This window comes from Pristiophorus japonicus, unplaced genomic scaffold (genome assembly GCF_044704955.1).
Source record: "Pristiophorus japonicus isolate sPriJap1 unplaced genomic scaffold, sPriJap1.hap1 HAP1_SCAFFOLD_221, whole genome shotgun sequence".
Classification (NCBI taxonomy): Eukaryota; Metazoa; Chordata; class Chondrichthyes; family Pristiophoridae; genus Pristiophorus; species Pristiophorus japonicus.
The window spans coordinates 172,074-195,620 of NW_027251919.1; the positions used below are offsets into that span (position 1 = coordinate 172,074).

The 23,547-nt window shown below is 54.8% G+C and overlaps 6 non-coding genes across 6 annotated transcripts; all 6 read left to right on the forward strand.

Moving 5' to 3' along the window:
• Positions 1-2,337: 2,337 nt before the first annotated feature.
• trnat-agu (transfer RNA threonine (anticodon AGU)) lies at positions 2,338-2,410 on the forward strand. The gene has a single exon. It is a non-coding gene; the product is annotated as a tRNA-Thr (tRNA).
• A 5,978-nt stretch (positions 2,411-8,388) lies between these two features.
• Positions 8,389-8,461, forward strand: trnat-ugu (transfer RNA threonine (anticodon UGU)). Its single transcript has one exon. It is a non-coding gene; the product is annotated as a tRNA-Thr (tRNA).
• A 1,533-nt stretch (positions 8,462-9,994) lies between these two features.
• trnat-cgu (transfer RNA threonine (anticodon CGU)) lies at positions 9,995-10,067 on the forward strand. The gene has a single exon. It is a non-coding gene; the product is annotated as a tRNA-Thr (tRNA).
• Positions 10,068-11,983: 1,916 nt separating this feature from the next.
• Positions 11,984-12,056, forward strand: trnat-agu (transfer RNA threonine (anticodon AGU)). Its single transcript has one exon. It is a non-coding gene; the product is annotated as a tRNA-Thr (tRNA).
• A 1,559-nt stretch (positions 12,057-13,615) lies between these two features.
• On the forward strand, positions 13,616-13,688 carry trnat-ugu (transfer RNA threonine (anticodon UGU)). Its single transcript has one exon. It is a non-coding gene; the product is annotated as a tRNA-Thr (tRNA).
• A 3,733-nt stretch (positions 13,689-17,421) lies between these two features.
• On the forward strand, positions 17,422-17,494 carry trnat-cgu (transfer RNA threonine (anticodon CGU)). Its single transcript has one exon. It is a non-coding gene; the product is annotated as a tRNA-Thr (tRNA).
• Positions 17,495-23,547: the final 6,053 nt, after the last annotated feature.

Consider the following 23,547-nt stretch of genomic DNA (forward strand, 5'->3'; position numbering starts at 1 on the left):
TATAAAACAACATCACTTTGTTCACAGTACTTGTAGCAGCACTTGTGTGCTGAGAGATTTGCTTAGTATTGTCACTGGTGGCAATAAACGCCTGGGCTATCGCTATGGCCTTACTCAAGGTTGGGGTCTCTACAGTCAAAAGTTGGCAAAGTATAGTTTCGTGGCCAATGCCAAGTACAAAGAAGTCCTTGAGCATGTGCTCCAAATGCCCTTCAAAATTTGCAATGTCCTGCAAGGCCCCTTAGCTCGGTGACATAGCTTGCCACTTCCTGGCCTTCAGACCTCTTGTACGTGTAGAACCGGTACCTCGCCATCAGAACACTTTCCTTCGGGTTCCGATGCTCCCGGACCAGTGTGCACAACTCATCGTACGATTTCTCTGTGGGTTTCGCTGGGGCAAGCAGGTTTTTCATGAGGCCATACGTTGGTGCCCTGCAAACGGTGAGGAGAATCGCCCTTCGTTTGGCAGCGTTCGTTTCTCCTTCCATCTCGTTGGCCACGAAGTATTGGTCGAGTCGCTCCACGAAGGTTTCCCAATCATCTCCCTCCGAAAATTTCTCCAGGATGCCCGCTGTTCTCTGCATCGTTGGGTTCGTCATCTGTATCTCGTCGCCAGTTGTTATGTATGAATAAAGAGTCTGACCAGATACTGCGGCTCAAAGCAAAGTGTGACCTTAGTCTTTTATTAAAGGTCTCCAGAGTGCCTCTCCAGCCTGTGAGGCCTCCTTAAGTACAGGTGCTCCCAAGGGATTGTGGGATCCCTTGGGACTCCAGGGGATGAGCCCTCTGGTGGTTACACAAAGTATTTACAGATTTACATATATAACACCCATCATGACCCGCTCTACATCTTTTTACCCCTCTCTCCCTTTCCCACCATCTTGCTTTCCCCGTCTCTCACTCATTCCCCTCTCTCACTCTCTCCCGTCTCTCTCGCCTCACCCTCTCAACTTACCCCCTCTCCCGCTCTCCCCTACCCACTCTCTCCACCCTCTCTCCCCTTCTCTCTCTCCCCTCCCCCTTTCTCTCCCCATGCCCCTGTCTCTCTTTCCCCTTCCTCTCTCTCTCTCACTCCTTCCCCCTCTCTCTCCCCTTCCCTCTCGCTCTCACTCCTTCCACTCCCTCTTTTCCCTTCCCCTCTCTTTCCTACTCCTTTCCCTGTTGTCATCTGCAAATGCAGCTTAGTAGCTCAGGGGTTAGAACAGTAGACTTATAAACCATTGGTTGTATGTTCAAAAGTTACTGGGGCCTACTCAAAATTCACCGTCAATTAACAAGAGCTTTAATTCTAAATATTAAACAGCTCCCAGACTGACCATGCAAAAACATCCACTCTCTCTCTCTCTCTCTTCCTCCACGTCTCCCCTTCCACTGTTGTTCAGTCCTTATTCTCTCCACTTTTCTCTCCTTCCCTCGCTCTCGCTCTCTCCTTTCCTATTCAACCCTTCCCCTCCCTCTCTTTTTCTTTCCTGCTCCTTCACCTGTATTTCCCACAGCAGATGGCTCCATAGCTCTGGGGTTAGAGCACTTGTCGAGTAAAACAGGGGTCGTGAGTCCAAGTCTCACTGAGGCCTTCTCAAAATTAGCTCAGTATTTAAATTCACTGTTAGTTCACAAAAGTTATAAATATAAAACAGCTCTGAGACCGACCCTGAAAGAAAACTCTCCTTCTCCCTCTCTTCCTGCTTTCCCAATCACTGCACATTCTGCCTCTTTTTACGCTCTCTCGCTTTCCCCGTTTCTCTTTATCACTCATTCCCCTCTCTCCCCTTCCCCACTCTCACCCCTTCCCCACTCTCTCTCACCCATTCCCTTTCTCTCCTCTACCCAATTCCTCCTCTCTCTCCCCTTCCCCTCTCTCTCCTTCCCCCTCTCTCCCCTTCCCCTCTCGCTCCTCTTCCCCCATCCCTCACTCTCTTCTCCCCTTCCCTCTCTCTCTCTCCTTCCCCCGTCGCTCTCGTACCTTCCCCCATCTCTCTCTCTCCTTCCCTCGCTATCTCTCTCCTTCCCCGCTGTCTCCCCTTCCCCCCTTCTCTCTCCCCTCCCCCTGCTCTCTCCCCTTCCCCTTCCCCATTTCTCTACCCTTCCCTCTCTCCCTCCCCTTCCCCCCCACTCTCTCTCTTCCTTCCCCTGTCTCCACTCTTCTCGCCTCTCCCTCCTCCCTTTTTCTTCTTCCCTCGCTCTCGCTCTCCCCTTTCCCATCAGACTGTCCCCCCTCCCCCTCTGGCCCATTCCCCCCTCTCAATCTCCCCTTCCCCCTCTCCCTCACTCGTTCCACTCGCTCTTTTCCCTTCCCCTCTCTTTCCTGTTCCTTCCCCTGTTTTTCCCAAAACAGGTGGCTCCATAGCTCAGGGGTTAGAGCACTGGTTTAGTAAACCAGGGGTCGTGAGTTCAAATCTCACTGGAGCTTACTCACAATTAGTTCAGTATTTAAATTCACTATCAATTAACAAAGGCTTTAATTATAAATGTTATACAGCTCTGAGACCGACCCTGGAACAAAAGACTCTCCTGTTCTCATTTTGCCCCCTGAGCCGTCCTTTCCCCTTCTCCCTCTCTCCCTGCTTTCCCCATCACTACACATTCTGCCTCTTTTTCATCTTACCCGCTCTCTCACTTTCCCCGTTTCTCTTTATCACTCATTCCCCTCTCTCTCCTCTTCCACACTCTCTCTCTCAGCTTCCCTCTCTCTCTCCCCTCCCCCCTCTCTCCCCTTACCCCCTCTCTCCGTCCACTGTTGGTCACTCCTTCCCCTCTCCCTTTTCATTTTCTCCGCCACTCTCTCTCTCTCCTCCCCTGTCTCCCTCCCTCACTCCCTCCCTCCTCCCTTTCTCTCCTTCCCTCGCTCTCGCTCTCCCCATTCCCATCAGACTCTCCCTCCCTCTCTGGCCCATTCCCCACTCTCTCCCCTTCCCCCACTCTCCCCTTCCCCCCACTCCCCTTCCCGCTCTTAAACACTCGTTATACTCTCTCTCACTCCTACCCCTCTCTCCCATTCACTGCTCTCTCACTCCTTCGCCACTCTCTCACTCCTTCACCACTCTCTCCCCCTCCCTCCCGATCTTTCCCCTACCCGACTCTCTCTCCCCTTCCCCTCTCTCTCCCCTTTCCCTCTCTCTCACTCCTTCCACTCTCTCTTCTCCCTTCCCCTCTCTTTCCTGCTCCTTCCCCTGTATTTTCCAAAGTAGGTGACTCCATAGCTGAGGGGTAAGAGCACTGGTCTGGTAAACCAAAGGTTGTAGATTCAAATCTCACTGAGGTCTACTCAAAATTAGCTCAGTATTTAAAATATAAATATTAAACAGCTCTGAGACCAACCCTGGAACAGAAGACTCTCCTGATCTCCTTTCTCTTTCTCCCTCTCTCCCTGCTTTCCCCATCACTGCACATTCTACCTCTTTTTACTCTTTCTCGCTCTCTCGCTTTCCCCATTTCTCTTTATCACTCATTCCACTCTCTCTCCCTTTCCCCCTCTCTCTCCCTTTCCACTCTCTCTTTCCCATTCCCCCCCCCTCTCACATCTTCCACTCTCTCATCCGTTCCCTCTCTCTTCTCTGCTCATTTCCTCCTCCCTCTCCCTCTCCTTCCCCTCCCTCTCGAAGCCCTTCCCCCTCTCTCCCTCCCCTTCCCCCCTCCCTCTCCTTTCCCTCCCTCTCTCTCCTCTTCCCCCTCTCTCTCTCCCCTTCCCCCTCTCTCTCCCCTTCTCCCTCTCTCTCCGTCCATTGTCACTCACTCCTTCCCCTCTCCCTTTTCATTTACTCCCCCACTCTCTCCCTCCCCTCCCCTGTCTTCACTTTTTACACCCACTCCCTCCTCCCTTTCTCTCCTTCCCTCGCTCTCACTCTCCCCATTCCCATTAGACTCTCCCCCTCCCCCTCTGGCCCATTCCCCCCTCTCTTCCTTTCTCCCTCCCCACTCTCTACCCACTCTCTCCCCCCTCTCTCATCTTCCCCACTCTCTCCCCTTCCCAAATGTATCTCCCGTCTTCCCCCCTCTCTCCCTTCCCCCCTCTCTCCCTTCCCCCCTCTCTCCCCTTCCCCACTCTCTCCACCTCCCCTCCCCGCCTCTCTCTCTCCCCTTCCCCTCTCTCTTTCTCCCTATCTTCAGGGGTCGTGAGTTCAAATCTCACTGGGGCCTACTCAAAATTAGCTTAGTATTTAAATTCACTGTCAATTAAAAAGGACTTTAATTATAAATATTAAACCGACCCTGGAACAACAGGTTTTCCTGTTCTTGTCTCTCTCTCCTATGGCCTCCTTTCCCCTTCTCCCTCTCTCCCTGCTTTCCCCATCACTTCATATTCTGCCTCTTTTTACTCGGTCCCACTCTCTTGCTTTCCCCGCTACTTTTCTCACTCTCCCGTTCTCCCTCTCCCTCCCCTTCCACTGTCGCTCATGCATTCTCCTCTCCCTTTTCATTTTCTCCCCCACTCTCTCCCTCCCCTCCCCTGTCTCCACTCTTCTCGGCCCCCTCCCTCCTCCCTTTATTTCCTTCCCTCGCTCTCGCTCTCACCTTTCCCCTCAGACGCTCCCCCTCCTCCTTTGGCCCATTACCCCCTCTCTCACTTTCTCCTTCCCCCCTCTCTCCCCTTCCCCCCCTCACTCCCCTTCCCACTCTTAAACACTCGTTACCCTCTCTCTCTCTCCTACCCCTCTCTCCCATTCGCCACTCTCTCAATCCTTCGCCGCGCTCTCATTCCTTCGCCACTCTCTCCCCCTCCCTCCCTCTCTTTTCCCTCCCCGCCTCTCTCACACCCCTCCCCCTCTCTCTTCCTCCCTGTCCCCAGGGGTCGTGAGTTCAAATCTCACTGGGGCCTACTCATAATTAGCTCAGTATTTAAATTCACTATCAGTTAACAAGGGCTTTAATTATAAATATTAAACAGCTCCGAGACCGACATTGGAACTACAGGCTCCCCTCACATCCTTCCGCCTCTCCTCTTCTCGTCTCTCTTACACTCTCTCTCCACTTCCAAATCTCTCTCACCCTTCCCCATCACGACCCGTTTTACATCTTTTTACCCCTCTCTCACTTTCCCACTATCTCGCTTTCCCCGTCTCTCACTCATTCCCCTCTCTCCTTCCCTCACTCACTCCTTCCCCTCACTCTCTCCATCCCCTCCCTCTCTTTCCCGACCTCCCTCTCTTCCGCGCTGTCTCCCCTCACCGCTCTCTCTCTCTCCCCCTCCCCTCTCTCTCACTCCTCCCCCTCTCTCTTTCCCCTTCCCCCTCTCTCTCACACCTTCTGCTCTCTCTTTTCCCTTCCCCTCTCTTTTCTGCTCCTTACCGTTTTTCCCAGAGCAGCTGGCTCCATCGCTCAGGGGTGAGAGCAGTGGGTCGTGAGTTCAAATCTCACTGGGGCCTAATGTTAGTATTTAAATACCCGTCTCTCATTTCTCCCACTCGTTTCCCTCCCTCCTATCTCGCTCTTTGCCCTTTCCTTTCAGGTTATCCTCCTCTCTCTCCCACCCCTCTCTCTCTCACTCCTTCCCCCTCTCTCCCCTTAACCTCTCTTTTCCTGTCCTCCCTCTCTCTCCCCTGCCGCTCTCTCTTCCAACCAGTCTCCCCATCCCCTTCCCCATCCCCCTCTCTCTCACTCCTTCCGCTCTCTCCCCTCCCCCTCTCTCCCACTCCTTCCACTCTCTCTCCCTCCCTTCCACACTCTCTCTCTCCATCCCCTTCCTGTCTTTCCCCACCTCCTTCTCTTCCTCGCTGTCTCCCCTTCCATCTCTCACTCCTTCCCCATTCTCTCCCCTTCCCCTCTCTCTCCCCTTCCTCTCTCTCTCCCCTTCTCCTCTCTCTCTCACTCCTTCCTCTCTCTCTTTCCCCTTGTCCCCTCTCTCTCACTCCTTCACCTCACTCTCCCCTTCCCCTCTCTTTCTCACTCCTTCCCCTCTCTCTCACTCCTTCCCCTCACTCTCCCCTTCACCTCTCTCTTTCCCCTTGTCCCCTCTCTCTCACTCCTTCCCCTCTCTCTTTCCTCTTGTCCCCTTTCTCTCCCCATTCGCTCACTCCCCTCCCCCTCTCTCCCACTCCTTCCACTCTCTCTCCCTCCCTTCCACACACTCTCTCTCCATCCCCTTCCTCTCTTTCCCCACCTCCTTCTTTTCCTCGCTGTCTGCCCTTCCGCCTCTCACTCCTTCCCCACTCTCTCCCCTTCCCCTCTCTCCCCTTCCCCTCTCTATCCCCTTCCCCTCTCTCACTCCTTCCCCTCTCTCACCCCTTCCCCTCTCTCACTCCTTCCCCACTCTCTCTCCTTCCCCTCTCTCTCCCCTTCCTCTCTCGCACTCCTTCCCCTCTCTCACTCCTTCCCCTCTCTCTCCCCTTCCCCTCTCTCTCATTCCTTCCCCTCTCTCTTTCCTCTTGTCCCCTCTCTCTCACTCCTTCTGCTCTCTCCCCTCCCCCTCTCTCCCACTCCTTCCACTCTCTCTCCCTCCCTTCCACACTCTCTCTCTCCATCCCCTTCCTCTCTTTCCCCACCTCCTTCTTTTCCTCGCTGTCTGCCCTTCTGCCTCTCACTCCTTCCCCACTCTCTCCCCTTCCCCTCTCTCACTCCTTCCCCTCTCTCACCCCTTCCCCTCTCTCACTCCTTCCCCACTCTCTCTCCTTCCCCTCTCTCTCCCCTTCCTCTCTCGCACTCCTTCCCCTCTCTCACTCCTTCCCCTCTCTCTCCCCTTCCCCTCTCTCTCACTCCTTCCCCTCTCTCTTTCCTCTTGTCCCCTCTCTCTCACTCCTTCCCCTCTCTCTCACCTTCCTCTCTCTCTCTCACCCCTTCCCTCCCTCTCTCCCCTTCCCCCTCTCTCTCCCCTTCCATCCCTCTCTCCGCTTCCCCCTCTCTCACCCCTTGCCCCTCATCTCGCCTTCCCCCACTCTCTCCGTCCACTGTCGCTCACTCCTTCCCCTCTCTCCACTCTTCTCACCACCCCTCCCTCCTCCCTTTCTCTCCTTTCCCCCCTCTCTCTCCCCATTCCCATCAGACTCTCCCCTCCACTTCCAGCCCATCACCCCTCTCTCCCCTTCTGCTCTCCCCTTCCTCCCCCTCTCCCTTCCCCCTCTCTCCCATTCCCCTCTCTCTCACTCCTTCGCCACTCTCTCCCCCTCCCTCCCTCTTTCCCCTCCCCGCCTCTCTCTCTCCCCTTCCCCTCTCTCTTTCTCCCTGTCTCCAGGGATTGTGGGTTCAAATCTCACTGGGGCCTACTCAAAATTAGTTCAGTATTTAAATTCACCGTCAATTAACAAGGGCTTTAATTATAAATATTAAACAGCTCTGAGACCGACCCTGGAACAATAGGCTCCCCTCACACCCTTCCCCCTCTCCTCTTCTCGTCTCTCTTACACTCTCTCTCCCCTTCCAAATCTCTCTCTCCCTTCCTTCTCACGACCCGTTCTACATCTTTTTACCCCTCTCTCCCTTTCCCAAAATCTCGCTTTCCCCGTCTCTCACTCATTCCCCTCTCCCCCATCCTCCTCCCTCACCACACCCTCTTTCTAATTCCCCCTCTCTTCCCTCACTCTCTATCCTTCCCCCTCTCTCTCTCTTCCCCTCACACTCCCCTTCCCCTTTCTCTACCAGCTCCCTCTCTCTCCCCTTCCCTCTCTCACTCTCCCCGTCTTCCCCTCATTCCCCTCTCCCCGCCTTCTCCCTCCCTCCCCTCTCTCTTCCCTTCCCCACTCTCTCCCCTTCCCCTGCCTCTTGCTCCCCTTTCCCCCTCTCACTCACTCCTTCCACTCTCTCCATTTCCCCTTTTCCCTCCCTCCTGTCTTTCTCTTTTCCCTTTCCTTTCAGGTTTTCCCCCTCTCTCCCCTCCCCCTCTCTCTCACTCCTTCCGCCTCTCTCCCCCCTGAACCTCTCTCTCCCCTTCCCCTCTCTCTTTCTCCCAGTCTCCCTTTCCTCCCTTCTCTCCCACTCCTTCCCTACCCTTCTCTCTCCCACCCTTCCACACATTCTCTCTCTCTCCATCCCCTCCCTCTCTTTCCCCACCTCACTCTCTTCCTCGCTGTCTCCCCTTCCCTCTCTCTCACTCTCTCCCCTTCCCCTCTCTGCCCTCCCCCTCTTTCTCTCACTCCTTCCCCCTCTCTCCTCTTAACCTCTCTCTCCTTTTCCCCTCTCTATTCTTCCCATCTCCCCTTCCTCCCCTCTCTCTCACTCCTTCCCATCTCTCTCCGCACCAAATCTCTCCCCTCCCCCTCTCTCCCACTCCTTCCCCCCTCTCTCCCCACCCTTCCACATTCTCTCTCACCTCCCTCTCTTTCCCCACCTCCCTCTCTTCCTCGCTGTCTCCCTTCCCTTCCCTCTCTCTCCCCTTCCCCCTCTCTCTCACTCCTTCCACTCTCTCTTTTCCCTTCCCCTCTCTTTCCTGCTCCTTCCCCTGTCTTTCCTAACACAGGTGGCTCCATAGCTCAGGGGTTAGAGCACTGGTATTGTAAACCAGGGGTCGTGGGTTCAAATTTCACTGGGGCCTACTCAAAGTTAGCTCAATATTTAAATTCACTGTCAATTAACCAGAGCTTTAATTATAAATATTAAACAGCTCTGAGACCGACCCTGGAACAAAAGACTCTCCTGTTCTCATTTTGCCCCCTGAGCCGCACTTTCCCTTTCTCCCTCTCTCCTTGCTTTAACCATCACTACACATTCTGCCTCTTTTTACTCTTACCCGCTCTCTTATTTTCCCCATTTCTCTTTATCACTCATTCCCCTCTCTCTCCTCTTCCCCACTCTCTCTATCTGCTTTCCTCTCTCTCCCCTTTCCCCCCTTCCCCCTCCCTCTCTCCCCTTCCCCCTCTCTCTCCCCTTTTCCACCCTTCCCCTTCCCCCTCCCTCTCTCTGCTTCCCTCTCTCTCTCCCCTCCCCCTTCCCCCTCTCTCTCCCCTTACCCCCTCTCTCCGTCCACTGTTGGTCGCTCCTTCCCCTTCCCTTTTCATTTTCTCCGCCACTCTCTCTCCTCTCCTGTCTCTCTCCCTCACTCCCTCCCTCCTCCCTTTCTCTCCTTCCCTCGCTCTCGCTCTCTCCATTCCCATCAGACTCCCCCCCCTCCCCCTCTGGCCCATTCCCCACTCTCACCCTTTCTCCCTCCCCACGCTCTCCCCTCCCCCGCTCTCTCCCCTTCCCCACTCTCTCTCACCCATTCCCTTTCTCTCCTCTACCCAATTCCTCCTCTCTCTCTCCTGCCCCCTCGCTCCCCTTCCCCTCTCGCTCCTCTTCCCCATCCCTCACTCTCTTCTCCCCTTCCCTCTCTCTCTCTGCTTCCCTCGTCGCTCTCGCACCTTCCCCCTTCTCCGTCTCCCCTTCCCTCGTTATCTCTCGCCTTCCCCGCTGTCTCCACTTCCCCCCATCTCTCTCCCCACCTCTCTCTCCCCTTCCCCTTCCCCATTTCGCTCCCCTTCCCTCTCTCCCTCCCCTTCCCCCCCTCTCTCACTCCCTTTCCCCCTCCCTCTCCCCTTCCACTTTCGCTCACTCCTTCCTCTCTCCCTTTTCATTTTCTTCCCTTCCCTCTCTCTCTCTTCTTCCCTCGTCGCTCTCGCACCTTCCCCCTTCTCACTCTCCCCTTCCCTCGCTATCTCTCTCCTTCCCCACTGTCTCCCCTTCCCCCCATCTCTCTCCCCTCACCCCCTCTCTCTCCCCTTCTCCTTCATCATTTCTCTCCCCTTCCCTCTCTCCCTCCCCTTCCCCTCCTCTCTCCCTTTCCCTCTCTTTCTCCCCTTCCACTGTCGCTCACTCCTTCCCCTCTCCCTTTTCATTTTCTCCCCCACTTTTTCTCTCTTCTCCTGTCTCCACTCTTCTCGCCCCCTCCCTCCTCCCTTTATCTTCTTCCCTCGCTCTTGCTCTCCCCTTTCCCATCAGACTGTCCCCCCTCCCCCTCTGGCCCATTCCCTCCTCTCAATCTCCACTTCCCCTCTCTCTCTCCCGTTCCCCCTCTCTCTCACTCCTTCCACTCACTCTTTTCCCTTCCCCTCTCTTTCCTGTTCCTTCCCCTGTTTTTCCCAAAACATGTGGCTTCATAGCTCAGGGGTTAGAGCACTGGTCTCGTAAACCAGGGGTCGTGAGTTCAAATTTCACTGGGGCCTGCTCAAAATTAGTTCAGTATTTAAATTCACCATCAATTAACAAGGGATTTAATTATAAATATTAAAGAGCTCTGAGACTGACCCTGGAACAGAAGACTCGCCTGTTCTGCTTTTTCCCCCTTACCCGTCCTTTCCCCTTCTCCCTCACTCCCTGCTTTACCCATCACTACACATTCTGCCTCTTTTAACTCTTTCCCGCTCTCTCGCTTTCCCCGTTTCTCTTTATCACTCATTCCCCTCTCCCTTTCTGCTTTTTGTCCCCTTCCCCACTCTCTCCCGTTCCCCTCCCTCTTTTTCCCCTTCCCCCTCTCTATCACATCTTCCTCTCTCTCATCCGTTCCCTCTCTCTTCTCTACCCATTTCCTCCTCCCTCTCTCTCTCCTTCCCCTCCCTCTCTTTCCCCTTCCTCCTGTCTCTCTCCCCTTCCTCCGGTCTCTCTCTCCTTCCCCCTCTCTCTCCTCATCCCCTCTCTCTTTCCCGTTCTCCCTGTCTCTCTCACATCTTCCTCTCTCTCATCCGTTCCCTCTCTCTTCTCTACCCATTTCCTCCTCCCTCTCCCTCTTCTTCACCCCCTCTCTTTCACCTTCCCCCTGTCTCCCCTTCCCCCCTCTCTTTGCCCTGGCCCCGTCTCTCTCCCTTTCCCCCTTCTCACTCCCCTTCCCCATCTCTCTCCCCTTCCCCCCTCTCTCTCCCCTTCCCCATCTCTCAATCCCCTTCCCCCCTTCTTCCTCTCCCCTTTCCTCGCTATCTCTCCCCTTCCCTCTCCCTCTCTCCGCTTCCCCCTCTCTCTCCCCTTCGCCTTCTCTCTCCCCTTCCCCCTCTCTCTCCTCTTTGCCCCACCTTCCCCTTCCCCTACCCTCTCTCTCTGCTTCCCTCTCTCTCTCCACTTCCCCTCTCTCTCCCCTCCCCCCTCTCTCTCCCCTCCCCCCTCTCTCTCCCCTTACCCCCTCTCTCCGTCCACTGTTGGTCACAACTTTCCCTCTCCCTTTTCATTTTCTCCGCCACTCTCTCTCTTTCCTCCCCTGTCTCCACTTTTTTCACATCCTCCCTCCTCCCTTTCTCTCCTTCCCTCGCCCTCGCTCTCCCCATTCCCATCAGACTCTCTCCTTCCCCCATCTGGCCCATTCCCCACTCTCTCCCTTTCTCCCTCCCCACGCTCTCCCCTCCCCCACTCTCTCCCCTTCCTCCTCTCTCCCCTTCCACCCACTCCCCTTCCCGCTCTTAAACACTCGTTATACTCTCTCTCACTCCTACCCCTCTCTCCCTTCCCCCTCTCTCCCATTCACCGCTCTCTCACTCCTTCGCCGCTCTCTCACTCCTTCACCACTCTCTCCTCCTCCCTCCCTATCTTTCCCCTCCCCGACACTCTCTCTCCCCTTCGCCTCTCCATCTCCCCTTCCCCTCTCTCACTCCTTCCACTCTCTCTTTTCCCTTCCCCTCTCTTTCCCACTCCTTCCCCTGTATTTCCCAGGGCAGGTGACTCCATAGCTCAGGGGTTAGAGCACTGGTCTAGTAAACCCAAGGTCGTAGATCCAAATATCACTGGGGTCTACTCAAAATTAGCTCAGTATTTAAATTATAAATATTAAACAGCTCCGAGACCGACCCTGGGACAACAGACTTCTCATCTCTGTTACACTTTCTCTCCATCCAAATCTCTCTCTGCCTTTTCCCATTCTACATCTTTTTAGCCCTCTCTCCCTTTCTCGCTTTCCCTGTCTCTCACTCATTCCCCTCTCCCCCCTTCCCCTCTCTTTTCCCCTTCCCCTCTCACTCCGGCCTTCCCGCTCGCACCTTCCCCCTCTCTTTTCCTCTCTCCTCTCTCTCACTTCTTCCCCTCTCTCTCACTCCTTCCACTCTCTCTTTTCCCTTCCCCTCTCTTTCCTGCTCCTTCCCATGTTTTTCCCAAAATAGGTGGCTCCACAGCTCAGGGGTAAGAGCAGTGGTCTAGTAAACCAGGGGTCGTGAGTTCAAATCTCACTGGAGCCTACTCAAAATTAGTTCAGTATTTAAATTCACTATCAATTAACAAAGACTTTAATTATAAATATTAAACAGTTCTGAGACCGACTCTGGAACAGAGGATTGTCCTGTTCTCCTTCCCCCTTCCCCTCCCTCTCTCTCCTCTTCCCCCTCTCTCTCTCCCCACTCTCTCGGCTTCCCCTCTCTCTCCCCTGCCCCTCTCTCTCTCTTATTCCCCTCTCTCTCTCTCCCCTTCCCCCCTCTCTCTCCGTCCACTGTCGCTCACTCCTTCCCCTCTCTCCACTCTTCTCACCCCCTCCCTCCTCTCCTTCCCCTCCCTCTCTCTCCCCATTCCCATCAGACTCTCACCTCCAGCCCATTCCCCTTCTGCTCCTCCTCTCCCCATTCCTCTCTCTCCCACTCCTTCGCCACTCTCTTTCAACTCCCCGCCTCGCTCTATCCCCTTCCCCTCTCTCTTTCTCCCTGTCTCCAGGGATTGTGGGTTCAAATCTCACTGGGGCCTACTCAAAATTAGCTCAGTATTTAAATTCACCGTCAATGAACCAGGGCTTTAATTATAAATATTAAACAGCTCTGAGACTGACCCTGGAACAACAGGCTCCCCTCACACCCTTCCCCCTCTCCTCTTCTCGTCTCTCTTGCACTCTCTCTCCCCTTCCAAACCTCTCTCTCCCTTCCCCCTCACGACCCGTTCTACATCTTTTTACCCCTCTCTCCCTTTCCCACTTTCTCGCTTTCCCCGTCTCTCACTCATTCCCCTCTCCCCCATCCTCCTCCCTCACCACACCCTCTTTCTAATTCCCCCTCTCTTCCCACACTCTCTATTCTTGCCCCTCTCTCTCCCTTCCCCTCACACTCCCCTTCCCCTCTCTCTACCCGGCTCCCTCTCTCTCCCCTTCCCTCTCTCACTCTCCCCGTCTTCCCCTCATTCCCCTCCCGCCCCTCTCTCTTCCCTTCCCCACTCTCTCCCCTTCCCCTGCCTCTCGCTCCCCTTTCCCTCTGCCTCTCGCTCCCATTTCCTCCTCTCTCCCTTTCCCCTTTTCCCTCCCTCCTGTCTTTCTCTTTTCCCTTTCCTTTCAGGTTTTCCCCCTCTCTCTCCCCATCCCCTCTCTCTCACTCCTTCCGTCTCTCTCCCCTGAACCTCTCTCTCCCCTTCCCCTCTCTCTTTCTCCCAGTCTCCCCTTCCTCCCTTCTCTCCCACTCCTTCCCTTCTCTATCACCACCCTTCCACACACACTCTCACTCTCCATCCCCTCCCTCTCTTTCCCCACCTCACTCTCTTCCTCCTGTCTCCCCTTCCTCCCCTCTCTCTCACTCCTTCTCCTCTCTCTCCACACCCAATCTCTCCCCTCCCCCTCTCTCCCACTCCTTCCCCTCTCTCTCCCCACCCTTCCACATTCTCTCTCTCTCCATCCCCTCCCTCTCTTTCCCCACCTCCCTCTCTTCCCCGCTGTCTCCCTTCCCCTCCCTCTCTCTCCCAATCCCCCTCTCTCTCACTCCTTCCACTCTCTCTTTTCCCTTCCCCTCTCTTTCATGCTCATTCCCCTGTCTTTTTTAAAACAGGTGGTTCCATATCTCAGGGGTGAGAGCACTGGTTTTGTAAACCAGGGATTGTGAGTTCAAATCTCACTGGGGCCTCCTCAAAATTAACTCAATATTAAAATTCACCGTCAATTAACAAGAGCTTTAATTATAAATATTAAACAGCTCCGAGACCGACTCTGGAGCAACAGGCCTCCTCCCTCTCCTCTTCTCATCTCTGTTACACTTTCTCTCCATCCAAATCTCTCTCCACCTTTCCCCATTCTACATCTTTTTAGCCCTCTCTCCCTTTCTCGCTTTCCCTGTCTCTCACTCATTCCCCTCTCCCCCCTTCCCCTCTCTTTTCCCCTTCCCCTCTCACTCCGGCCTTCCCGCTCGCACCTTCCCCCTCTCTTTTCCTCTCTTCTCTCTCACTCCTTCCCCTCTCTCTCACTCCTTCCACTCTCTCTTTTCCCTTCCCCTCTCTTTCCTGCTCCTTCCCCTGTCTGTACCATAGCTCAGGGGTTGGAGCACTGGTCTAGTAAACCAGGGGTCATGAGTTCATTCTCACTGGGACCTAATTTATTATTTCAATACCCGTCTCTCATCCCTCCCACTCTCGCCATCCTTTTCCCTCCCTCCTGTCTCTCTCTCTCTTTTCCCTTTCCTTTCAGGTTCTCCCCTTCTCTCTCCCCTTCCCCTCTCTGTCCTCCCCCTCTCTCTCTCACTCCTTTCCCCTCTCTCTTCCTCCCACTCCTTCCCCTCTCTCTCCCCACCCTCCACACTCTCTCTCTCTCCATCCCCTCCCTTTCTTTCTCCACCTCCCTCTCTTCCTCTCTCTCTCCACTTCCACCAATCTCTCCCCTTTCCTCTCTCTCACTCCTGCCACTCTCTCTTTTCCCTTCCCCTCTCTTTCCTGCTCCTTCCCCTGTCTTTCCCAGAGCAGGTGGCTCCATAGCTCAGGGGTGAGAGCACAGGTCTAATAAACAGAGGCCTACTCAAAATTAACTCAGTATTTCAATTAACAAGGGCTTTAATTATAAATATTAAACAGCTCCGAGACTGACCCTGGAACAAAAGGTTTCCTTGTTCTTGTCCCTTTCCCTCTCTCCCTGCTTTCCCCATCACTACATATTCTGCCTCTTTTTACTCGTTCCCGCTCTTTCATTTTCCTGGCTACTTTTCTCACTCATTCCCCACTCTCTCCCCTTCCCCAATCTCTCCCGTTCCCCTTCCACTCTCTCCCCCACCCCACTCTCTCCCCTTCCCCACTCTCTCCCCCACCCCTCTCTCTCCCCTTCCCCTCTCTCTCTCCTTCCCCACTCTCTCCCCTTCCCCTCTCACTCCCCTTCCCCACTCTCTCCTCTTCCTCTCTCTCTCCCCTTCCCCACTCTCTCCCCTTCCCCACTCTCTCCCCTTCCTCTCTCCCTCCCCTTCCCCACTCTCTCCCCTTCCCCACTCTCTCCCCTTCCCCTCTCTCTCCCCTTCCCCACTCTCTCCCCTTACCCACTCTCTCCCCTTCCTCTCTCTCTCCCCTTCCCCTCTCTCTCCCCTTCCCCACTCTCTCCCCTTCCCCTCTCTCCCCTTCCCCACTCTCTCCACTTCCCCACTCTCTTCCCTACCCCTCTCTCACCCCTCCCACTCTCTCCCCCTCCCCACTCTCTCTCCTTCCTCACTCTCCCGTTCCCCTCCCACTCTTTCCCCTTCCCCCTCGCTCACACATCTTCCTCTGTCTCACCTGTTCCCTCTCTCTCCTCTACCCATCCTCTTCTCTCTCTCTCTCCTTCCCCCCTCTCTCTCCCCTTCCCCCTCTCTCTCTCCTTCCCCTATCTCACCCCTTCCCCCTGTCTCTCTCCCCTGGAGTATTGTGTACAGTTTTGGTCTCCAAATCTGAAGAAGGACATTCTTGCTATTGAGGGAGTGCAGCGAAGGTTCACCAGACTGATTCCCGGGATGGCAGGACTGACCTATCAAGAAAGACTGGATCAACTGGGCTTGTATTCACTGGAGTTCAGAAGAATGAGAGGGGACCTCATAGAAATGTTTAAAATTCTGACGGGTTTAGACAGGTTAGATGCAGGAAGAATGTTCCCAATGTTGGGGAAGTCCAGAACCAGGGGTCACAGTCGAAGGATAAGGGGTAGGCCATTTAGGACCGAGATGAGGAGAAACTTCTTCACCCAGAGAGTGGTGAACCTGTGGAATTCTCTACCACAGAAAGTTGTTGAGGCCAATTCACTAAATATATTCAAAAAGGAGTTAGATGTAGTCCTTACTACTAGGGGGATCAAGGGGTATGGTGAGAAAGCAGGAATGGGATACTGAGGTTGGATGTTCAGCCATGAACTCATTGAATGGTGGTGCAGGCTAGAAGGGCCGAATGGCCTACTCCTGCACCTATTTTCTATGTTTCTTGTTTCTATGTTTCTATGTTTCCCTCACTCTCTCTCCCCTTCCTCCTGTCTCTTTTCCCTTCGCTCACACTCTCTCCCCTCACCCTGTCTCTCTCCCCTTCCCTCGGTATCTCTCTCCTTCCCTCTCTCTCACCCCTTCCCCTTCCTCGCTCCTTCTATCTCTCTCTCTCCCCTTTTCCGTCTCTCTCTCTCTCCTTTTCCACTGACGCACACGCCTTCTCCTATAACTTTTAATTTTCTCCCCCATTCTCTCCCTTTCCTCCCCTCGTCTTGCCCCCCTCGCACCTCCCTTTCTCTCCTTCCCTCGCTCTCGCTCTCCCCTTTCCCATCAGGCTCTCCCCCTCCCCCTCTGGCCCATTCCCCCCACTCTCCCCTTCTCCCTCTCTACCCACTTTCCCTTCTCCCTCTCTACCCACTTTCCCCGCTATCCCCGCTCTCTCTCCCCTTCCACTCTCTCTTTTCCCTTCCCCTCTCTTTCCTGCTCCTTCCCCTGTCTTTCCCAGAGCAGGTGGCTCCATAGCTCAGGGATTCCAGCACTGGTTTTGTAAACCAGGGGTCGAGGGTTCAAATCTCACTGGGGCATTCACAAAATTAGCTCAGTATTTAAATTTATGTCAATTAACAAGGGCTTTAATTACAAATATTAAACAGCTCCGAGACTGACCCGAGATCAAAAGGCTTTCCTGTTCTTGTCTCTCTCCCCTATCGTTTCCTGACCCGCCCTTTTCCTCTCTCCCTACTTTCCCCATCACTACACATTCTGCCTCTTTTTACTCGTTCCCGCTCTCTCGTTTTCCCCGCTACTTTTCTCACTCATTCCACGATCTCCCCTTCCCCTCTCTCTCCCTCATTCCCCACTCTCTCCCCTTCCCCACTCTCTCCCTCATTCCCCACTCTCTCCCCTTCCCCACTCTCTCCCCTTCCCCTCTCTCTCCCTCATTCCCCACTCTCTCCCACATCTTCCTCTATATACTGTTCCCTCTCTCTCCTCGACCCATTTTCTCCCCTCTCTCTCTCCTTCCCCACTCTCTCCCCTTCCCCCCTCTCTCCCCTTCCCCCTCTTTCCCTTTCCCCCTCTTTCCCCTTCCCCCTCTTTCCCCTTCTACTGTCGCTCACTCCATCCCCTCTCCCGTTTAATTTTCTCCCCCACTCTCTCCCTCCCCTTCCCCACTCTCTCCCTCCCCTCCCCTGTCTCCACTCTTCTTGCCCCCCCTCCCTCCTCCCTTTATCTCCTTCCCTCGCTCTCACTCTCCCCTTTCCCATCAGACTCCCCCTCCCACTCTGGCCCATTCCCCCCTCTCTCCCCTTCTCCCTCTCTCTCCCCTTACACCCCCGTCTCCCTCTTTCCCCTTCCGCCCCCTCTCTCACTCCTTCCACTCTCTCTTTTCCCTGCCCCTCTCTTTCCTGCTCCATCCCCTGGTTGCACCCGAACAGGTGGCTCCATAGCTCAGGGGTTAGAGCACTGGTCTCGTAAACCAGGGGTCGCGAGTTCAAATCTCACTGGGGCCTACTCAAAATTAGTTCAGTGTTTTAGTTCATCGTCAATTAACAAGGGCTTTAATTATAAATATTAAACAGCTCTGAGACTGACCCTGGAACAAAAGGTTCTCCTTTCCCGTCCTTTTCTCTTCTCCAACTTTCCCCATCACGACACGTTCTGTCTCTTTTCCCTTCCCCTTCCCCCTCCCTCTCACATCTTCCTCTCTCTCAAACATTCCCTCTCTCTCCTTTGTCCATTTCCTCCTCTCTCTCTCTCTCTCTCTCTCCTCCCCCTTTCTCTCTCCCCTTCCCCCTCTCTCTCCCTTCCTCCCTCTCTCTCTCCTTCGCTCACTCTCCCTCCTCTCCCCTTCCCCCATTCACCCTCCACCCTCTTCCCTTCCCTCGGTATCTCTCCCCTTTCCCCCTCTCCCCTCTTCCCTACCCCCTCTCTCTCCCCTTCCCCCTCTCTCTTCCCTTCCCCCTCTCTCTCTCTCCCCTTCCACTGTCACTCACTCCTTCCCCTCTCCCTTTTCATTTTCTCCCCCACTCTCTCCCTCCCCTCCCCTGTCTCCACTCTTCTCGCCCCCTCCCACCTCCCTTTCTCTCCTTCCCTCGCTCTCGCTCTCCCCTTTCCCATCAGACTCTCCCCCTCCCCCTCTGGCCCATTCCCCCTCTCTCCCCTTCTCCCTCTCTCCTCTTCCTCCCTCTCTCTCCCCTTCTCCCTCCCTCTCTTTCTCCTCCCCCTCTCTCTCACTCCTTCCACTCTCTATTTTCCCTTCCACTCTCTTTCCTGCTCCTTCCCCTGTCTTTCCCAGCGCAGGTGACTCCATAGCTCAGGGGTTAGAGCACTGGTCTAATAAACTAGGGGTTGTGGGTTTAAATCTCACTGGGGCCTAATTTAGTATTTAAGTACCTGTCTCTCATTCCTCCCACTCTTTTCCCTTTTCTTTCAGGTTCTCCCCCTCTCCGCCCTCCCCCTCTCTCTCTCTCACTCCTTCCCCCTCTCTACCCTGAACATCTCTTTCCCCTTCCTCCCTTTCTCTCCCCTTCCCCTCCTCTCTCTCACTCTCTATTCCCTCCCTCCTCTCTCTCTCCTTTCCCTTTCCTTTCAGATTATTCCCTTCTCCCTCTCTCTCCCCTTCCCCTCTCTTTCCGTTCCCCATCTCTCTCCCCTTCCCCTCCCTCTCTTTCCCCCTTCCCTCTTTCCTACTCCTTCCCTTCTCTCCCCCCCCTTCTACATTCTACATTCTCCCCATCTCCCCTTCCCCTCCCTGTCTCCCTTCCCCCTCTCTCACTCCTTTCCCTCTCTTCCCTTCCCCTTCACTTCTCTCCTCTCCTCCTGTCTCACTCCCGTTCTGTTCCCGCCTCTTCTTCACTCTTTTTCACTCCTTCCCCCTGTCTTCCCTTCACCTCTCTTTCCCCGTCCCTCTCTCTCTCCCCTGCCCCTCTCTCTTTCTCCTAATCTACCCTTCCCTCTCTCTCTCACTTCTTCACCACTCTCTCCCGTTCCTCTCCCTCTCTCTTCCATTCCACTCTCTCTCACTCCTTCCACTCTCGCTCTCCCCTTCCTCTCTCACTTCTGCCTTGTCTCCCTTCCCCTCTCTTTCCTGTTCCTTCCACTTTCACCATTAAAGTAGGTGGTTCCATAGCTAAGGGGTTAGACCTCTGGTCTTGTAAACCAGAGGTTGTGAGTTCAAATATCACTGGTGCTTACTCAAAATTAGTTTAGTATTGAAATATGCATCTCTGGCTTTTCACTTTTCCCTTTCCTTTCAGACTCCCCCCTTCTCCCTCTCACTCTCTCTCCCTTTCCCCTCTTTTTCCTCTCCTTGCCCCCCTCCCCACCTCCCCCCTCTCTCTCCCCCCATCATAAAAGGTTTATAAAACAACATCACTTTGTTCACAGTACTTGTAGCAGCACTTGTGTGCTGAGAGATTTGCTTAGTATTGTCACTGGTGGCAATAAACGCCTGGGCTATCGCTATGGCCTTACTCAAGGTTGGGGTCTCTACAGTCAAAAGTTTGCGAAGTACAGTTTCGTGGCCAATGCCAAGTACAAAGAAGTCCTTGAGCATGTGCTCCAAATGTCCTTCAAAATTTGCAATGTCCTGCAAGGCCCCTTAGCTCGGTGACATAACTTGCCACTTCCTGGCCTTCAGACCTCTTGTACGTGTAGAACCGGTACCTCGCCATCAGAACACTTTCCTTCGGGTTCCGATGCTCCCGGACCAGTGTGCACAACTCATCGTACGATTTCTCTGTGGGTTTCACTGGAGCAAGCAGGTTTTTCATGAGGCCATACGTTGGTGCCCTGCAAACGGTGAGGAGAATCGCCCTTCCTTTGGCAGCGTTCGTTTCTCCTTCCATCTCGTTGGCCACGAAGTATTGGTCGAGTCGCTCCACGAAGGTTTCCCAATCATCTCCCTCCGAAAATTTCTCCAGGATGCCCACTGTTCTCTGCATCGTTGGGTTCGTCATCAGTATCTCGTCGCCAGTTGTTGTGTATGAATAAAGAGTCTGACCAGATACTGCGGGCTCAAAGCAAAGTGTGACCTTAGTCTTTTATTACAGGTCTCCAGAGTGCCTCTCCAGCCTGTGAGGCCTCCTTAAGTACAGGTGCTCCCAAGGGATTCCACACTCTCCCTCATTCCCCACTCTTTCCCCTTCCCCCTCTCTCACACATCTTCCTCTATTTCCTGTTCCCTCTCTCTCCTCTACCCATTTTCTCCCCTCTCTCTCTCTCCTCCCCCCACTCTCTTCCTTCCCCCCTCTCTCCCCTTCCCCCTGTCTCTCTCCCCTTCCCCCTTAGCTCCCCTTCACCCTTCACCCTCTCCCCTTCCCTCGGAATTTCTCCCCTTTCCCCCTCTCTCCCCTTCCCCTCCCCTTCCCCCCGCCCCTCTCTCCCCTTCCACTGTCGCTCACTCCTTCCCCTCTCCCATTTAATTTTCTCCCCCACTCTCGCCCTCCCCTCCCCTGTCTACACTCTTCTCGCCCCCCCTCCCTCCTCCCTTCATCTCCCTCCCTCCCGATCTCCCCTTTCCCATCAGACTCCCCCTCCCCCTCTGGCCCATTCCCACTCTCTCCCCTTTTCCCCCCCTATCCACTCTCTGCCCCCTCTCAATCCCCTTCCCTCCTCTCTCTCCCCTTCCCCCTCTCTCCTCTCTCTCTCCTTCCCCCCCTCTCTCACCTCCCCCCTCTCAATCCCCTTCCCCCCTCTCTCTATCCTTCCCCCTCTCTCCTCTCTCTCCCCTTCCCCCTCTCTCTCCCCTTCCCCCCTCTCTCCCCTGCCCCCTCTCTCTCCCCTTCCCCCTTGCTCTCCCCTTCCCCCTCTCTCTCCTCTTCCCCCATGCTCTCTCCTCTTCCCCCCTCTCCCTCCCCTTCCCCCGCTCTCCCCTTCCCCCTCGCTCTCTCCCCTTACCCCTCTCTCTCCCCTTCCACTGTCGCTCACTCCTTCCCCTCTCCCTTTTCATTTTCTCCCACACTCTCTCTCTCCCCTCCCCTGTCTCCACTCTTCTCGGCCCCCTCCCTCCTCCCTTTCTCTCCTTCCCTCGGTCTACTCTCCCCTTTCCCAACAGAGTCTCCCCCTTTACCTCTAGCCCATTCCCCCTCTAACTCTTTCTCCCACCCTCCCCACTCTCTCCCATACCCACTCTGTCCCCACTCTCCCCGCCTCTCTCTCCTCTTACCCCATTCTCTCTTCCCTTCCTCCTCTCTCCCCTTCCCCCTCTCTCCACTTCCCCCTCTCTCTCCCTTTTCCCCTCTCTCCAATTCACCGCTGTCTCCCATTCCCCGCTCTCTCACGCCTTCACCCACTCTCTCCCCTAACCCCTCTCTTCCCTACCCACTCTCTCCACCCTCGCTCCCCTTCTCTCTCTCCCCTCCCCCTTTCTCTCCCCATCCCACTGTCTCTCTTTCCCCTTCCTCTCTCTCTCACTCCTTCCACTCTCTCTTTTCCCTTCACCTCTCTTTCCTACTCCTTTCCCTGTTATCATTTGGGTATGCGGTTTAGTAGCTCAGGGGTTAGAGCACTAGACTTATAAACCATTGGTTGTATGTTCAAATCTTATTGGGGCCTATTCAAAATTCACCATCAATTAACAAGAGCTTTAATTATAAATATTAAACAGCTCCAAGAATGACCAGACAACAACATCCACTCTCTCTCTTCCTCCATGTCTTCCCTTCTCCCCTTCCACTGTCGCTCAGTCCTTCCTCTCTCCCTTTTCATTTTCTCCCCCACTCTCTCTCTCCCCTCCCCTGTCTCCACTCTTCTCGCCCCCTCCCTCCTCCCTTTCTCTCCTTCCCTCGCTCTTGCTCTCTCCTTTCCCATCAGACTCTCACCCTCCCCCTCTGCACCATTCCCCCCTCTCAATCTCCCCTTCCCCTTCCTCTCTCTTTCCTGCTCCTTCCACTGTATTTTCCACAGCAGCTAGCTCCATAGCTCAGGGGTTAGAGCACTGGTTTAGTAAACTAGTGGTCGGGAGTTCAAGTCTCACTGGGACCTACTCAAAATTAACTCAGTATTTAAATTCACTGTGAGTTCACAAAAGTTATAAATATAACACAGCTCTGAGACCGACCCTGAAAGAAAGCTCTCCTTCTCCCTCTCTTCCTGCTTTTCACATTCTGCCTCTTTTTACGCTCTCTCGCTTTCCCCGTTTCTCTTTATCACTCATTCCCCTCTCTCCCCTTCCCCACTCTCTCCCCTTCCCCACTCTCTCTCACCCATTCCCTTTCTCTCCTCCACCCAATTGTTCCTCTCTCTCCCCTTCCCCTCTCGCTCCTCTTCCCCCATCCCTCACTCTCTTCTCCCCTTCTCTCTCTCCACTTACCCCTCTCTCCCCTTCCCCTCTCGCTCCTCTTCCCCCATCCCTCACTCTCTTCTCCCCTTCTCTCTCTCCCCTTCCCCCTCTCTCCCCTTCCCCTCTCGCTCCTCTTCCCCCATCCCTCACTCTCTTCTCCCCTTCCCTCTCTCTCCCCTTCCCCCATCGCTCTTGCACCTTCCCCCTTCTCCCTCTCCCCTTCCCCCCATCTCTCTCCTCTCTCTCCCTTTCCCCCTCTCTCTCCCCTTCCCCTCTCGCTCCTCTTCCCCCATCCCTCACTCTCTTCTCCCCTTCTCTCTCTCCCCTTCCCTCTCTCTCCCCTTCCCCGTCGCTCTCGAATCTTCCCCTTTCTCCCTCTCCCCTTCCCTCGCTACCTCACTCCTACCCCGCTGTCTCCCCTTCCCCCGTCGCTCTCGCACCTTCCCCTTTCTCCCTCTCCCCTTCCCTCGCTACCTCACTCCTACCCCGCTGTCTCCCCTTCCCCCATCTCTCTCCCCTCCCCCCTCTCTCTCCCTACCCCTTCCCCATTTCTCTCCCCTTCCCTCTCTCCCTCCCCTTCCCCCCCTCTCTCTCTCCCTTTCCCTCTCTTTCTCCCCTTCCACTGTCGCTCACTCTTTCCCCTCTCTCTTTTCATTTTCTCCCCCACTCTCTCTCCTTTCCCCTGTCTCCACTCTTCTCGCCCTCTCCCTCCTCCCTTTATCTTCTTCCCTCGCTCTCGCTCTCCCCTTTCCCATCAGACTGTCCCCCCTCCCCCTCTGGCCCATTCCCCCCTCTCAATCTCCCCTTACCCTCTCTCTCTCCACTTCCCCCTCTCTCTCACTCCTTCCACTCACTCTTTTCCCTTCCCCTCTCTTTCCTGTTCCTTCCCCTGTTTTTCCCACAACAGGTGGCTCCATATTTCAGGGGTTAGAGCACTGGTCTCGTAAACCCACGGTCATAGGTTCAAATCTTACTGGGGCGTACTCAAAATTAGTTCAGTATTTTGCCCCCTTACCCGTCCTTTCCCCTTCTCCCTCACTCCCTGCTTTCCCCATCACTACACATTCTGCCTCTTTTTACTCTTTCCCGCTCTCTCGCTTTCCCCGTTTCTCTTTATCACTCATTCCCCTCTCGCCTTCCGCTTTCTCGTGCAGGGGTCCCCTGTGGTCATCCCCCTGCAAAACAGATACACTGCTTTGAGTGCTGTTGGGGGGGATGACTCACCAAGTTCATGGCACCGTGGCTGGCTCTGCTGCACAGGAGGGCAGGAAAAAGAGTGGG